This window comes from Schistocerca cancellata, chromosome 2, assembly GCF_023864275.1.
Source record: "Schistocerca cancellata isolate TAMUIC-IGC-003103 chromosome 2, iqSchCanc2.1, whole genome shotgun sequence".
Classification (NCBI taxonomy): Eukaryota; Metazoa; Arthropoda; class Insecta; order Orthoptera; family Acrididae; genus Schistocerca; species Schistocerca cancellata.
In genome coordinates this window covers 939,788,207-939,804,953 of record NC_064627.1, presented here as the reverse complement: position 1 = coordinate 939,804,953, position 16,747 = coordinate 939,788,207, and positions in this window count along the sequence as shown.

Genomic DNA, 16,747 nt, shown 5'->3' with positions numbered 1-16,747 from the left:
TGTACAAGACTGTGCTTAACCTGACACACAATAATTTTAGCGCAACGCAATCTGACTATCAAAAATCCCTACAAAAGAATGGCCCTGACAAACATTAAACTATACCTTTCACAAATCACTTACCTCACAAAAATCTTCGTTGCTCGAACTACTGCAATACAGCGAGTGCCACTACTGCCAGCTAAATAAAAGATACAAACTACGGAAGGCACTAACTACTGATAGTCTTAGCAAATGAAAGATTCTAATAGAGAACAAACAATGTATTTACCTCAAGATTCATAATATATACAGCAGTTCATGACAATTTTCAAAACTCCGCCATCTCTCTCCCCACATCCACCACTGCTGGCGGCTCACCTCCAACTGCCCAACGCTATCTGCTGTTCACATCCAGCTATAGCAGTTCATGACAACAATGGCAGGCAACAATGCAAACTAGCCACATACTGCACACAGCACAGCCAGTGATTTTCATACAGAGAGCGCTACGTAACGTTGCCAATAAGAAAACATAAACAGCAAACTTACATAAAGAAAACATAAACAGCCTACTTACAACTGTTCCAAAAACCGGAAATGTTGGCAACTACCACAGTTTCATCAAATTTCATACTGTGTCCCTCATTTAAGCAGTGTTCTGCTACTGCCGATTTTTCCGGCTGTAGTAGCCTCGTATGACGACGATGTTCCACACACCTGTCAAGCACTGTGCGAATCGAACGGCCATTGTAAGCTTTCCCACATTGACACGGAATTTTGTACACACCGGGTTTCCGGCATGCGCCGTATACTGAACGGTGGCCTATATAGGACGTCGATTTGCAACCTGGCGTCAGTTCTCAGCGGGACTCATCAGCAGAGGCAGCATTTTCCTGAAGATGGCGACCAGTTGGATCGCCGAAATATCGAGCCAAGTTGATTTTAAGATCCGGCAGCAAACCCAAAGAGACTTTCAAGAACTGAAGTACGACAGCAAAAAAATCGAAAATCGAAAATCTTAATCGCAACAATCTCGAAAAATAAATAATTATATAAAACCCTCTTCGAGTTGCTATACGATATTGCAGTGGCTGTATTATTCCGAATTACGATGCGAAGTTCCTTCGGGCATCTGTGCATGTCCAAAGGAACAAGCACTGCATCAACTACAGCCGTTATGAAATAAGTGACACGTATTCTCAACTGCGTGTATGGACAACCATCAGCTGTATAATGCAATGACGACAGTGAAAATTTGTTCCATATCGGGATTCTAACCTGCATTTCCCACTTAGCGTGAGCGGTCGCCTTACCATTTGGCTATCCGATACCGACACACGGCCAGATACAAACTTCCACAAATTGACAACCATGTGTCTACATCTTGTACATCCGTTATGTACATTCCCGTACAGGTGAGACATTTTACTTGAAAGAGGCTTGCCCGGTGTTGACGGAAAAATACGATGTTGCAGACATCGAAAAAGCGACTTTCAAGTAAAAGGTCTCACCTATACAGGAATATACGTAACGGATGTACAAGATCTAGACACATGGTTGCCAACAAATGAAATGTTGTGGCCACATGTAGTAAGCGTTACTTCACCCAGTAGAGAATGGCGAAACAGAGGCACGCTGGCGACCGAGGTGTTGCGAAGTAGGCAGGCACAGATAGCCTTGCTGCCAGCAGCAGTCTACCAACAGACTGACTCAAGGACGCACACAGACCGAGCAAAGCCTAGAGAGTGCTGAGTAAGGGGAGGTGAGGCCAACACGCTAAGTTACGCTGCAATATACTGCGGGAGTAATAACAAAAAGCTACCATGGAGGGTAAAAAACGTCATCCTGCCGGATATAAATAGTGGAGCACAGGCAGCAACAGACAGAAGCAATTAGGAAGCAGTTCGGATCTGAGGACGGACGTGGTCCGTGACCGAATGTTCAATCTTCGTAGGTGACGATTCCGGAAGTCTGTTCCAGCTCGCAGGAGTCATCCATTCGCTGCCAGAAGTGAACTTCAGCTCTGGAGGTCGGCCCGAGTTTGGTCGGCACCATGGCTGACTAACTACAGCAAGGACTTCCAGCAGGACCGGCCGCAGCGCGGTCTCGGTCACAGGCGCCGCCGGGGCTGACACCTGGATTTCACGGCAACCCGGCCCCACGGCGCGTGGTCCGTCCATGAGGGGACCTCGCGGACATCGTGACTGACGGCTTCCCGGTCTCCGGTGCAGCAGGCGTCGGCAGCTGACCTCGCGGCGACGCAGCTCCGTGGGCGTGCCCGTACTGGGGCGCCGAGTGGCGACGAGTCATCTCAACCACAGGGCATCCTGGCTTCAGCGGAGCACTGGTGGCCCAAGGCTCCCGAGTGCGAACAGCGGCGCGCGTTGAGCGCATTGTCGGAGAATCTACACAGCAGCAGAGTCCAGCAACTGCCTTCTCTCTATGTTTGTATCTGGCCGTGAGTCGTGCTCGGATAGCGATCGCTCACGATAAGCGGAAAATCCAGGTTCGAGTCCCGGCCCTGCACAAATTTTCGCAGTCGTCATTCCATTACACAGCTGGTGGTCGCCCATATTCACAACAGCAAATACATTTCATGTATTCTCTAAGTTGTGTACCACAGCTCTAAGGAAAGATATTTATGTATACGTATCACCGAAAAGCTTGTACAAAACTTCATACTGCTGACTATTTTGCCATCAAGTAGCATGTATTAAACTTAAAGTGATATGCACCACATGTCCACTATTGCAACAACATCAGCTGCAAGATGGGTCGGCATGTCCAGTGTTGCTGCCGAGCAGTGCATACAGAGTCCGGCCCCGGTAGCTGAGTGGTCAGCGTGATGGAATGTCAATCCTCAGGTCCCGGGTTCGATTCCCGGCTGGGTCGGAGATTTTCTCCGCTCAGGAACTGGCTGTTGTGTTGTCCTAATCATCATCATTTCATCCCCATCGACGCGCAGGTCGCCGAAGTTGCGTCAACTTGAAAGACCTGCACCAGGCGAACGGTCTACCCGACGGGAGGCCCTCACCACACGACATTTCATTTCAGTGCACACAGACTGTCGTGGCCAGTAGGGTGCATCTATGCATCGTGCTACTGAAGCAGCTGTCGTCATCCAACGTGAACATTATGCAACAAATATTGTGGAAGTACTGAGTAAAAAAAAAAAAAAATGGTTCGAATGGCTCTGAGCACTATGGGACTTAACATCTTTGGTCATCAGTCCCCTAGAACTTAGAACTACTTAAACCTAGCTAACCTAAGGACATCACACACATCCATCCCCGAGGCAGGATTCGAACCTGCGACCGTAGCGGTCGCGCGGTTCCAAACTGAAGCGCCTAGAACTGCTCGGCCACACCGGCCGGCCATATTGAGTAAAAACAATGATGATTGTATAAGCATTGTATTCATTACACTGAATCGTATCACATAAGACTTATCAACCAACAAATGTATTTTCTCAAATATGATACAGATCAAATGTCAAAGAGTAAATAGCTTTTTCAGTCTTGCTCTACACATTCTTCCTCAGGGTTCGAGCTATCTCCAAACCGAATTTCATCGACATCTGTTCAGCAGGTTAGTTGTGAAAACGTAACAGACCGAGTTACTTTCGCATTTTATGTAAGTATGGATAAAACTTTCAATTGTGATACCCTCCTTTTCTGTGATCCAGTTTTGATGAAATAAGCCTTACACAGTGCTCCAAGTTATCCTCATGTTACCGGCGAAAACCCCATGAAAATTCGCCTATTACTTTTGGAGAAGCGTATTCAGATAGACAGACACACATTTACACAATTATTATTAGTTGCACACATTTGTTACACATTTTTAAACATTTATTATTAGTATAGATTGAACCTGGCAAGATTGGGGTCAGAGATTCTCCATATTTTACGTCAGACATATTACGATCAGCATGTCTGGGCTATACCTAATACAGAATAAAATATATTATAAAATACTAAACTACAGGAAAAACACAGTTTACATTAAAAGAAATGTTTCAAATGGCTCTGAGCACTATGGGACTTAACTTCTGAGGTCATCAGTCCCCTAGAACTTAGAACTACTTAAACCTAACTAACCTAAGGACATCACACATATCCATGCCCGAGGCAGGATTCGAACCTGCGACCGTAGCGGCCGCGCGGTTCCAGACTGTAGCGCCTAGAACCGCTCGGCCACCCCGGCCGGCTCGTTGTAGTTGAATGAGAGTATTTTTTCCCTTTATTTGGCAGAACCGCTGGAAGATAAAGTAAAACTAAGAGTTGCAGAAATGGACTTGTGAACAGACGTGGATGTGTGATACACTGAGAAACGTTATAAAACACAATTATCGAAGACAAGGGGAAAAATTTGGTGACTGAGTGTGAAGTGAAGGAAGGAAGAAGCGACGGTTGACGCATTTTCCATATTGTTTGACAGACGGAAAACCGGCCATACGCGTTAAATTTTGGGGAACCGTTGTGAGGGGACACTAAGAAGTGCTTCTGCTTATTTTTTAAAGCAACAGATCACTGAATTGTACGCAGAGCGCAGAATAACTTATTTTAGATGCGGACGGGAGCAACTGAGAAGAAGTTTGCGAATATTTTTGTTTTATGAATGGGCACAGCTAGAATAATACACAAGTGAGACCTAGCGTTAGTCAAATAGACGGATGTTGCAGATGTGAGGCACACAAGCATTCGTGGATGTTTCTGTCTGGTCGTCTCACTGCACATAACGTGTTAGATTACATCGCAATAGAGGAGATTCGGAAGAACGGGTGACTGAAGAAGTTTAGGTTCCACACCTGTAGTTTATAGTTAACTGATGGCAATAATATAAATATTAGGTACAGAAAAATTTTATTTGACAACATATTCAAAAGTTTAGATTCCACAAAGCCACGTGTTCGTAAAATGTCGACCCCGCTAATAATTATTAGTTTTATCATTGACATACCTTACTTAAAATCCCTCATCAGCTTCCATCTAAAGAAAATTTTCTTTTCTTTCAAAACTGCACATTTATTCAATATTATTTTTACAGTAAGAACTGAAATGCAATCTTTTAAAAAATACAGTCATTCCATTATGTAGACCCATTCCTCCCTGCATCGAAAAATTTAGACTGTTACTATGAAATCGTGTTAGTTATGTATTTTAGACAGGTTTTAAAAGCAACCGCGAAAAATATATGTGTGCATAATTTCGGTTAGAACTTCACTGGAGAGCCATTTTTTAAATGGATAGCAATTACCTAAGGGAAATGATTTCATTTCCAACTGTGTAAAGGTGTATGCTTTAAAATACTACAACTATTCTGAAAAGAATTATTTTCAAAATGTTTGTACGAACCATCGAACTGGTATATTTATTTGTGACATAAATGAAATCAAAATAAATTCCACACGTCTAAACCGGCATTTTTATTTTGATGACGAAATATACAGATTGATATTGTTATTTTGTGTAGTTACGCAGGATCTGAGACCGGAACAGGATATAACATTTACCAGGAGAATCCTTTATTCACATCAAGACAAGTTTCGACGCAAGTAAAAATTTCTTAAAACCGTACGCAATCTGATCAGTAGTAAGGACATTAATATAGGATGTGTCCAAATTCCGCCTTTATGACGCCTGGGACACTTTCAGTGAGGTATCTGAATGTCTTTGGAGGAATGGCAACCCATTCTTCCTCGAGAGCCGAAATCAGAGAGGACAGTAATGTTGGAGGCTGGCGTCGCAGCGAAGTCGACTTTGTAACTCATCTCAAATGTGCTCCATTGGGTTCTCCTCGGCACTCTGTGCAGGCCAGTCCATTTGAAGAATGTTACTGTCCACAATCCGTTGCCTCACTGATACTGCTGTATGACGCAGTGCGTGCTGTTACAGACACTGTCACTAAACTGTTCCTCTACTGTGCCCAGTTCACGGTGCTGTCAAATGTGTTCGTATCCTTCCGCATCCACCATTTTCTCAAACGCAAGAAGAGAATCACACTCTAATCACGAAAAACTGCCCCCCTATACTGTAACACCATCTCTTCCGTAATTCGCCTTTGGCACTACACGTGATGGCAAGTACGCTGAAGAGCCAAAGAAACTGGTATTCCTGCATAATATCGTGCAGGGCCCCCGCGAGCACGCAAAAGTGCCGCAGCCCGACGTGGCATGGAGTCGACCAATGTCTGACGTAGTGCTGGAGGGAACTGACACCATGAGTGCTACAGGGCTGTCCATAAATCCATAAGAGTACGAGCGGACGGAGCACAGCACGTTGCAAGGCATCCCAGATATGATCAATAATTTTCATGTCTGGGGAGTTTGCTGGCCAACAGAGGAGTGTTCCTGGAGCCACACTGTAGCAATTCTGGACATGTGGGGTGCCGCATTATCCTGCTGGAATTGCCAAACTCCGACGGAATACACAATGGACATGAATAAATGCAGGCGTTCAGACAGGATGCTTACGTACGTCTCACCTGTCAGACTTGTATCTAGAAATTTCAGGGACCCCATATCACTCCAACTGCATACGCCCCTCACCATTACAGAGCCTCCACCAGCTTGAACAGTCCCCTGCTGACATGCAGGGTCCATGGATTCATGAGGTTGTCTCCATACCCGTTCAGGTCCATCCACACGATACAATTTGAAAGGAGACTCGTCCGACCAGGCAACACGTTGCCAGCCATAAACAGTCCAATGTCGGTGCTGAAGGGTCCAGGCGTGGTGTAAAGCTTTGTGTCGTGCAGTCAACAAAGGTACACGAGTGAGCCATTGGTTCCGAAAACCCATATCGATGATGTTTCGTTTAATAGTTGGCACGCTGAAACTTGCTGATGGCCCAGCAATTTGCGGAAGGGTTGCACTTCTGTCACGTTGAACGATTCTCTTCAGTCGTGGTTGATCTCATTCTTGTAGGATCTTTTTCCGGCCGCAGCGATGTCGGAGATTTGATGTTTTACCGCATTCCAGATATTCACGGTACACTCGTGAAATGGTCGTACGGGAAAATGCCAACTTCGTTGCTACCTCGGAGATGCTGTATCACATCGGTCGTGCGCCGACTATAACACTGCGTTCATACTCACTTAAATGTTGATAACCTGCCATTGAAGGAACGGAAAACCGTTCTAACAACTGTGCCAGACACTCGTTGCCAACCGCACGCCGTATTCTGCCTGTTTACGTATCTCTGCATTTGAATACGCATATCTATACCATTTTCTTTGGCGCTTCAGCGTACCATTCTCCAGGTAGTCGCCAAATCAAAACCTTTCGATCGTTTAGCCTGAAAGGTGGCTACACTGAGTCACAGCGCCAGAGACTGCGCCAAAGATTATTATTCCACCGCCTCCACTGGTGCAGTAGTAGTTCAGAGGATGTCGAGGTCAGTTGTTGTTCTGTTGGGCGAGAGTGTAGATGCTGTTTGGTTGGTGTAATGTATAGATGGAAGAAGTTGCAATTGTCACAGTGTAATTGAGAAAGGAGATGGGCTTTTGATTTATGATGCTGGTGTAATGGAAAATTTTCGTCAATATATAATGAGGTAAAAAGGTATTACAGTTTTCTTTAATGGCAATATCTCTTGCTCACAGGTACAGTCAACAAAGCATCTGGCTCGTGTTCATTATTTAGACTTGTAATTCTGGTTTCTATGTGCAATTATAGTATTTCTGGTTTTTCAATAAGTTCATTGTAAATGGTGTTTAAAATATTTTGTCGTATTGAGAAAGAACCGAGCCAGATACATGTACGTTGAGACACACTACCACACACAGAACAGTTACACTTGTGCTTTGTTGTTCCATAGCTTTTATAGTTGCTGGGGACTTAATTAATCAATTGTGTTAATGGAAATTCCTTGTCATTCTTCATTTTTATTTTATGCAGTCAGGTTGCGCGCTAATACTAGTCAGGGCCAACCGGTTACGAGACTTCGTAACCGGTCATACAGCTACTAAAATTATTGCATTTATTCATTAATATTTTAATTAAGCCCCCATGCAAGCCTCAATGTATAACATTATTCATCCCACAGAATCGCTCGTTTTCAGTCATCCACTGTCGAGTTTACACCACTACAAGCCCATTATTTTTAACTCGCTACGCACAGTCACTGTGCTAGATGGACTACTGATAGCTCTCTGGAACTTCTTTCGGCTGATGTCACTCGATTTTTCACAACCACATTCACAATGCTCGACGGCCCCTGTCCGTCAGTACACAAAGTCCGCATAGTGTTTGTTTAGCTGTGGCCATTCCTCAGGGTTTCCACTTCACAGTCCAATCACCAGCTCTCGACTCGGGCCGCCTTAGAAGGCTTGCAGTGTCCCTGGTGGACTGAATTACAGAACGTATATACAGCCACTTCGGTTTCACAAAATTTTGTCAATTGACTACGGCAGATTTGTTATTCAGGTGACAAGCGATGGCTACCCGCCGCGATAACCGTGAGTCTTCAACCACCGCCTTGTGTATGGGCAGGTGCGTGGTCCCCGGATCAAATTCGACCAGCGGATTAACGATAAATGTCGGTGCTTTCACGACGAGGGTCGGAGTGTTTGCCAGCCTGGATGTGGTTTTCAGGCGGTTTCCCACATCCTACCAGGTGAATACCGCACTAGTACCTAAGTCCCGCCTCAATTTTGCAAGCACTTGAAAAAACTTACACACACTTTCACGTGAGTAGCACTACACACAGACACTTGGAGTACACATATTCCATGCCTGGCGACAAGAAGGGCATCCAGCCACTGACCCTGTGACGATGCAGGACAAGAGCATAAGAAAATCATGAAATGAAACTTCCTGGCAGATTAAAACTGTGTGCCCGACCGAGACTCGAACTCGGGACCTTTGCCTTTCGCGGGCAGGTGCTCTACCATCTGAGCTACCGAAGCACGACTCACGTCCGGTACTCACAGCTTTACTTCTGCCAGTACCTCGTCTCCTACCTTCCAAACTTTACAGAAGCTCTCCTGCGAACCTTGCAGAACTAGCACTCCTGAAAGAAAGGATATTGCGGAGACATGGCTTAGCCACAGCCTGGGGGATGTTTCCAGAATGAGATTTTCACTCTGCAGCGGAGTGTGCGCTGATATGAAACTTCCTGGCAGATTAAAACTGTGTGCCCGACCGAGACTCGAACTCGGGACCTTTGCCTTTCGCGGGCAGGTGCTCTACCATCTGAGCTACCGAAGCACGACTCACGTCCGGTACTCACAGCTTTACTTCTGCCAGTACCTCGTCTCCTACCTTCCAAACTTTACAGAAGCTCTCCTGCGAACCTTGCAGAACTAGCACTCCTGAAAGAAAGGATATTGCGGAGACATGGCTTAGCCACAGCCTGGGGGATGTTTCCAGAATGAGATTTTCACTCTGCAGCGGAGTGTGCGCTGATATGAAACTTCCTGGCAGATTAAAACTGTGTGCCCGACCGAGACTCGAACTCGGGACCTTTGCCTTTCGCGGGCAGGTGCTCTACCATCTGCGCTACCGAAGCACGACTCACGTCCGGTACTCACAGCTTTACTTCTGCCAGTACCTCGTCTCCTACCTTCCAAACTTTACAGAAGCTCTCCTGCGAACCTTGCAGAACTAGCACTCCTGAAAGAAAGGATATTGCGGAGACATGGCTTAGCCACAGCCTGGGGGATGTTTCCAGAAGGTAGGAGACGAGGTACTGGCAGAAGTAAAGCTGTGAGTACCGGACGTGAGTCGTGCCTCGGTAGCTCAGATGGTAGAGCACCTGCCCGCGAAAGGCAAAGGTCCCGAGTTCGAGTCTCGGTCGGGCACACAGTTTTAATCTGCCAGGAAGTTTCATATCAGCGCACACTCCGCTGCAGAGTGAAAATCTCATTCTGGAAACATCCCCCAGGCTGTGGCTAAGCCATGTCTCCGCAATATCCTTTCTTTCAGGAGTGCTAGTTCTGCAAGGTTCGCAGGAGAGCTTCTGTAAAGTTTGGAAGGTAGGAGACGAGGTACTGGCAGAAGTAAAGCTGTGAGTACCGGACGTGAGTCGTGCTTCGGTAGCTCAGATGGTAGAGCACCTGCCCGCGAAAGGCAAAGGTCCCGAGTTCGAGTCTCGGTCGGGCACACAGTTTTAATCTGCCAGGAAGTTTCATATCAGCGCACACTCCGCTGCAGAGTGAAAATCTCATTCTGGAAACATCCCCCAGGCTGTGGCTAAGCCATGTCTCCGCAATATCCTTTCTTTCAGGAGTGCTAGTTCTGCAAGGTTCGCAGGAGAGCTTCTGTAAAGTTTGGAAGGTAGGAGACGAGGTACTGGCAGAAGTAAAGCTGTGAGTACCGGACGTGAGTCGTGCTTCGGTAGCTCAGATGGTAGAGCACCTGCCCGCGAAAGGCAAAGGTCCCGAGTTCGAGTCTCGGTCGGGCACACAGTTTTAATCTGCCAGGAAGTTTCATATCAGCGCACACTCCGCTGCAGAGTGAAAATCTCATTCTGGAAACATCCCCCAGGCTGTGGCTAAGCCATGTCTCCGCAATATCCTTTCTTTCAGGAGTGCTAGTTCTGCAAGGTTCGCAGGAGAGCTTCTGTAAAGTTTGGAAGGTAGGAGACGAGGTACTGGCAGAAGTAAAGCTGTGAGTACCGGACGTGAGTCGTGCTTCGGTAGCTCAGATGGTAGAGCACCTGCCCGCGAAAGGCAAAGGTCCCGAGTTCGAGTCTCGGTCGGGCACACAGTTTTAATCTGCCAGGAAGTTTCATATCAGCGCACACTCCGCTGCAGAGTGAAAATCTCATTCTGGAAACATCCCCCAGGCTGTGGCTAAGCCATGTCTCCGCAATATCCTTTCTTTCAGGAGTGCTAGTTCTGCAAGGTTCGCAGGAGAGCTTCTGTAAAGTTTGGAAGGTAGGAGACGAGGTACTGGCAGAAGTAAAGCTGTGAGTACCGGACGTGAGTCGTGCTTCGGTAGCTCAGATGGTAGAGCACCTGCCCGCGAAAGGCAAAGGTCCCGAGTTCGAGTCTCGGTCGGGCACACAGTTTTAATCTGCCAGGAAGTTTCATATCAGCGCACACTCCGCTGCAGAGTGAAAATCTCATTCTGGAAACATCCCCCAGGCTGTGGCTAAGCCATGTCTCCGCAATATCCTTTCTTTCAGGAGTGCTAGTTCTGCAAGGTTCGCAGGAGAGCTTCTGTAAAGTTTGGAAGGTAGGAGACGAGGTACTGGCAGAAGTAAAGCTGTGAGTACCGGACGTGAGTCGTGCTTCGGTAGCTCAGATGGTAGAGCACCTGCCCGCGAAAGGCAAAGGTCCCGAGTTCGAGTCTCGGTCGGGCACACAGTTTTAATCTGCCAGGAAGTTTCATATCAGCGCACACTCCGCTGCAGAGTGAAAATCTCATTCTGGAAACATCCCCCAGGCTGTGGCTAAGCCATGTCTCCGCAATATCCTTTCTTTCAGGAGTGCTAGTTCTGCAAGGTTCGCAGGAGAGCTTCTGTAAAGTTTGGAAGGTAGGAGACGAGGTACTGGCAGAAGTAAAGCTGTGAGTACCGGACGTGAGTCGTGCTTCGGTAGCTCAGATGGTAGAGCACCTGCCCGCGAAAGGCAAAGGTCCCGAGTTCGAGTCTCGGTCGGGCACACAGTTTTAATCTGCCAGGAAGTTTCATATCAGCGCACACTCCGCTGCAGAGTGAAAATCTCATTCTGGAAACATCCCCCAGGCTGTGGCTAAGCCATGTCTCCGCAATATCCTTTCTTTCAGGAGTGCTAGTTCTGCAAGGTTCGCAGGAGAGCTTCTGTAAAGTTTGGAAGGTAGGAGACGAGGTACTGGCAGAAGTAAAGCTGTGAGTACCGGACGTGAGTCGTGCTTCGGTAGCTCAGATGGTAGAGCACCTGCCCGCGAAAGGCAAAGGTCCCGAGTTCGAGTCTCGGTCGGGCACACAGTTTTAATCTGCCAGGAAGTTTCATATCAGCGCACACTCCGCTGCAGAGTGAAAATCTCATTCTGGAAACATCCCCCAGGCTGTGGCTAAGCCATGTCTCCGCAATATCCTTTCTTTCAGGAGTGCTAGTTCTGCAAGGTTCGCAGGAGAGCTTCTGTAAAGTTTGGAAGGTAGGAGACGAGGTACTGGCAGAAGTAAAGCTGTGAGTACCGGACGTGAGTCGTGCTTCGGTAGCTCAGATGGTAGAGCACCTGCCCGCGAAAGGCAAAGGTCCCGAGTTCGAGTCTCGGTCGGGCACACAGTTTTAATCTGCCAGGAAGTTTCATATCAGCGCACACTCCGCTGCAGAGTGAAAATCTCATTCTGGAAACATCCCCCAGGCTGTGGCTAAGCCATGTCTCCGCAATATCCTTTCTTTCAGGAGTGCTAGTTCTGCAAGGTTCGCAGGAGAGCTTCTGTAAAGTTTGGAAGGTAGGAGACGAGGTACTGGCAGAAGTAAAGCTGTGAGTACCGGACGTGAGTCGTGCTTCGGTAGCTCAGATGGTAGAGCACCTGCCCGCGAAAGGCAAAGGTCCCGAGTTCGAGTCTCGGTCGGGCACACAGTTTTAATCTGCCAGGAAGTTTCATATCAGCGCACACTCCGCTGCAGAGTGAAAATCTCATTCTGGAAACATCCCCCAGGCTGTGGCTAAGCCATGTCTCCGCAATATCCTTTCTTTCAGGAGTGCTAGTTCTGCAAGGTTCGCAGGAGAGCTTCTGTAAAGTTTGGAAGGTAGGAGACGAGGTACTGGCAGAAGTAAAGCTGTGAGTACCGGACGTGAGTCGTGCTTCGGTAGCTCAGATGGTAGAGCACCTGCCCGCGAAAGGCAAAGGTCCCGAGTTCGAGTCTCGGTCGGGCACACAGTTTTAATCTGCCAGGAAGTTTCATATCAGCGCACACTCCGCTGCAGAGTGAAAATCTCATTCTGGAAACATCCCCCAGGCTGTGGCTAAGCCATGTCTCCGCAATATCCTTTCTTTCAGGAGTGCTAGTTCTGCAAGGTTCGCAGGAGAGCTTCTGTAAAGTTTGGAAGGTAGGAGACGAGGTACTGGCAGAAGTAAAGCTGTGAGTACCGGACGTGAGTCGTGCTTCGGTAGCTCAGATGGTAGAGCACCTGCCCGCGAAAGGCAAAGGTCCCGAGTTCGAGTCTCGGTCGGGCACACAGTTTTAATCTGCCAGGAAGTTTCATATCAGCGCACACTCCGCTGCAGAGTGAAAATCTCATTCTGGAAACATCCCCCAGGCTGTGGCTAAGCCATGTCTCCGCAATATCCTTTCTTTCAGGAGTGCTAGTTCTGCAAGGTTCGCAGGAGAGCTTCTGTAAAGTTTGGAAGGTAGGAGACGAGGTACTGGCAGAAGTAAAGCTGTGAGTACCGGACGTGAGTCGTGCTTCGGTAGCTCAGATGGTAGAGCACCTGCCCGCGAAAGGCAAAGGTCCCGAGTTCGAGTCTCGGTCGGGCACACAGTTTTAATCTGCCAGGAAGTTTCATATCAGCGCACACTCCGCTGCAGAGTGAAAATCTCATTCTGGAAACATCCCCCAGGCTGTGGCTAAGCCATGTCTCCGCAATATCCTTTCTTTCAGGAGTGCTAGTTCTGCAAGGTTCGCAGGAGAGCTTCTGTAAAGTTTGGAAGGTAGGAGACGAGGTACTGGCAGAAGTAAAGCTGTGAGTACCGGACGTGAGTCGTGCTTCGGTAGCTCAGATGGTAGAGCACCTGCCCGCGAAAGGCAAAGGTCCCGAGTTCGAGTCTCGGTCGGGCACACAGTTTTAATCTGCCAGGAAGTTTCATATCAGCGCACACTCCGCTGCAGAGTGAAAATCTCATTCTGAAATCATGAAATGATTATCATCATGTGACAGCCGATGAGTAGTCCACATTCGAAGTCACTGAGCTCTCCTGAGCGACCCATTTTGCTGTCACTGCTTCTCTGACGACAATATAGAGTGTTGTACCTCAAAGAAGCAAGGGAGGGGCTGTTGTTATGGGTAGCCGATATCCTCTTTCTACAGCACAAAAACATACATGAAATATTATGGTTCTTTATTCTCATGAACTTGAAATATTTACTTATAATAGAGTACATGTGTTATGGTACAAGCTAATCAGTAATAGTCCTCTTGCAGACAGTATCGGTAATCTTGCTATTACAAACTCTAGTCCCACTGCTGGTGGAGTACAAGTCCCAAGGTCATCACCGATCTGGTCGCTATGTACTGTCGTAGCCTGTTATGAACGGAGCCCTCTCTGCGATTGTACTGAAAGACGCCAAACTCGATGAGTGAATCAGTGAGGCCCTCCGGTCAGTGGCAGCTGCCTAAATACTTGCTGTCGGCGTTGGTGGATTGTTCCTTGTCGGTGTGTCTCTGGCCTCTCTCTTGATAGGCGCGCTTCATCCAGGGCCTACTAATCGATCTTCGTTTCATCTTTGTCGACTGGTGTGCTGTCGACAATTCTCTGCCTCCTTTTATACTGTTGGGTCCGCCCCTTGTGACATCTAATGATCAGTTCTGCATTACGTAGCGATGTCGGCACAGTTTTGACAGATAGTGTATACTTTCACTCATCAAAAAGCACCAAAAAATGCAATTTGGTTAGCCTCTAGTTAACATCTGCTGTAGGTGGTAGAGAGAGCAAGACAGTTACACAGTGTGCAACAGGTAGTGAAGATATTGATACATCACAAAATGGTAGAGTTGCAAGAGCGAGAAAGCTAATTATGCAAGGAATAATTTGTTAAGTACACAGCTAAATTCTGCAAGACACTTTATGGTACGTGGCGGGAGGTAATAGTGATCAAATGCCTCTGGACGTTTCTCAATATTTACTTACTTATAGAACGATCGACTTTGGTTGATATCAGAACCGTGATTTTCAGTGTAAGAATGATCGAAGTAAATACTAGCCGCATTTGCAACGAATATTTCCAATAAGACTATAGTTTATACGCGGATTTTCCGTAGAATTAGCTGAGATGGTGATGGAACACAGCAGCTTCTGGACATAAGACCAAGAAACGGATAATTCTGCGTCAAATCTGATTTTTAAGGACACATCTAAATCAGTATTCTGTTATATTCCCTTAACGCCACGGATCCCGATGCATTCTAAATGCCAGAATTCGACATTCTCTTTCCTTTGTACGCAGCAATACAACACCCGCGATTCTGCAGAAGGACCTCGGTAGCTTGATTGTTGGAAAGGCAAAATCAAAAACAGCTTTTCAGGTTGCAGCTGACGAATGGAATGAATTTTTCTCAATCCATGCTGCAAGAAACTATGGACTGTAATTACTTACTGACTGCACAAGTAACTCCGACGCTTTTCACCTAAAAGACTTTACAATAAACACAAAAAGAAAACCGACAATGAGAATCTCCCCTGAAGTGATAGGCAACGAACGACGTTATCAACAAACCACGGTCAAGAATGTTGGAGGTAGCTTGCCACCTGTCTCGAACAGACATATTTAATCTGCCTCTTGTGAACGGAATGTATCCCACTCCATGGAAAGGAAACATTTTCCGACCTGTCCCTAAGAACAAGAACCCACAATCACAATGAGCTTAACGACCTATAAGCATCCGGCTTATTGTATCAACAGCTCTTGAGTATATTGTTCACGACTAAATTACTGAATACTTACGCAAACTCGAATTACATGACAAATATCATTCCGGCTTTTGTAAACACTATGGTAGAAACGATGCATAACTGGTGATCTGAAACATGCCACCAACAACCATGACGTTACAATAATACCACTACTAGACTTCAGCAAAGAATTTAATTCTGTCGATTTAAACTTACTGCTCAGAAATCTGCAGCAGATAACTTTTCACTTAGTACGCTGAAGTAGTCTGAAAGCCGCTTGAAAAACAGAGAACATTATGTTGTCTGTAGGAATGCAAAGTCTTGCTGGAAGCATGTTCTCTCAGAAGTACCACAGGAGTTGAAGTGGACCCAGTATTGTTATTATTATATGACTATGGTATCTCGTCGGTTCTGTCCTCCTGTATATATCATTTCTATGCGGATGACCTTCCGCTTTTCTTAAGCACCAGATAAAAAGCTAGGCTAATGATACTGCGATAGTCCAGATGACTGCTGATCTGTCTTCAGTGGTAAGATGAGTGTATAACCTAGAACTTAACCTAAATACAAGTAAGTCCTAAGTAATTTTAGAAATCTTAGTACCTCACCAGAAATTGATGAGTTCAGAATCCCGCAAACAATTGCCTTTTATTCCTCTAGACGGTATCCCAATACCATATAAGGAAATACTGAAGAACATATTGTAAAATTGGGTGATCGTTTTACCTTAGAAGAAAGTACTGTCGCCACACGTAGGAAAACTTCCACTTGCATCAGTGAACTCAAAAAAAAAAATTGAGTTGAATAATAGCGATTAAATAATTGCAACCTGCTTATGTTAGTATTACATTGGTACAACTACAGCCAAAAAGGATTTATCAGATGACAGATCGCCCGTTTGTGTTTATGTCTATTGATATTTTACTATTGCCGACACTGCGGTTTTGATCGAAACTAGTCAGATCATACAAACAAATGTGCAACTGAGATGGAAAAACAAGAAACGAATTTCAAATATTCGTATTTGTATGTCTCTTTCTAAACTTATCAGAATGAATTTATTTTATGGTGGCTAACGTGATCCATACAAAGTACGCCACTCTACCGCGCACGTAACCCGCTAGAATTTATCAAAATGCTGTCGCAAAAGTTGTCAGCAACAGCGGGCCCTCTATTAACCATCTGAATGGCACCACACGTGCGATAAATTGCTGAC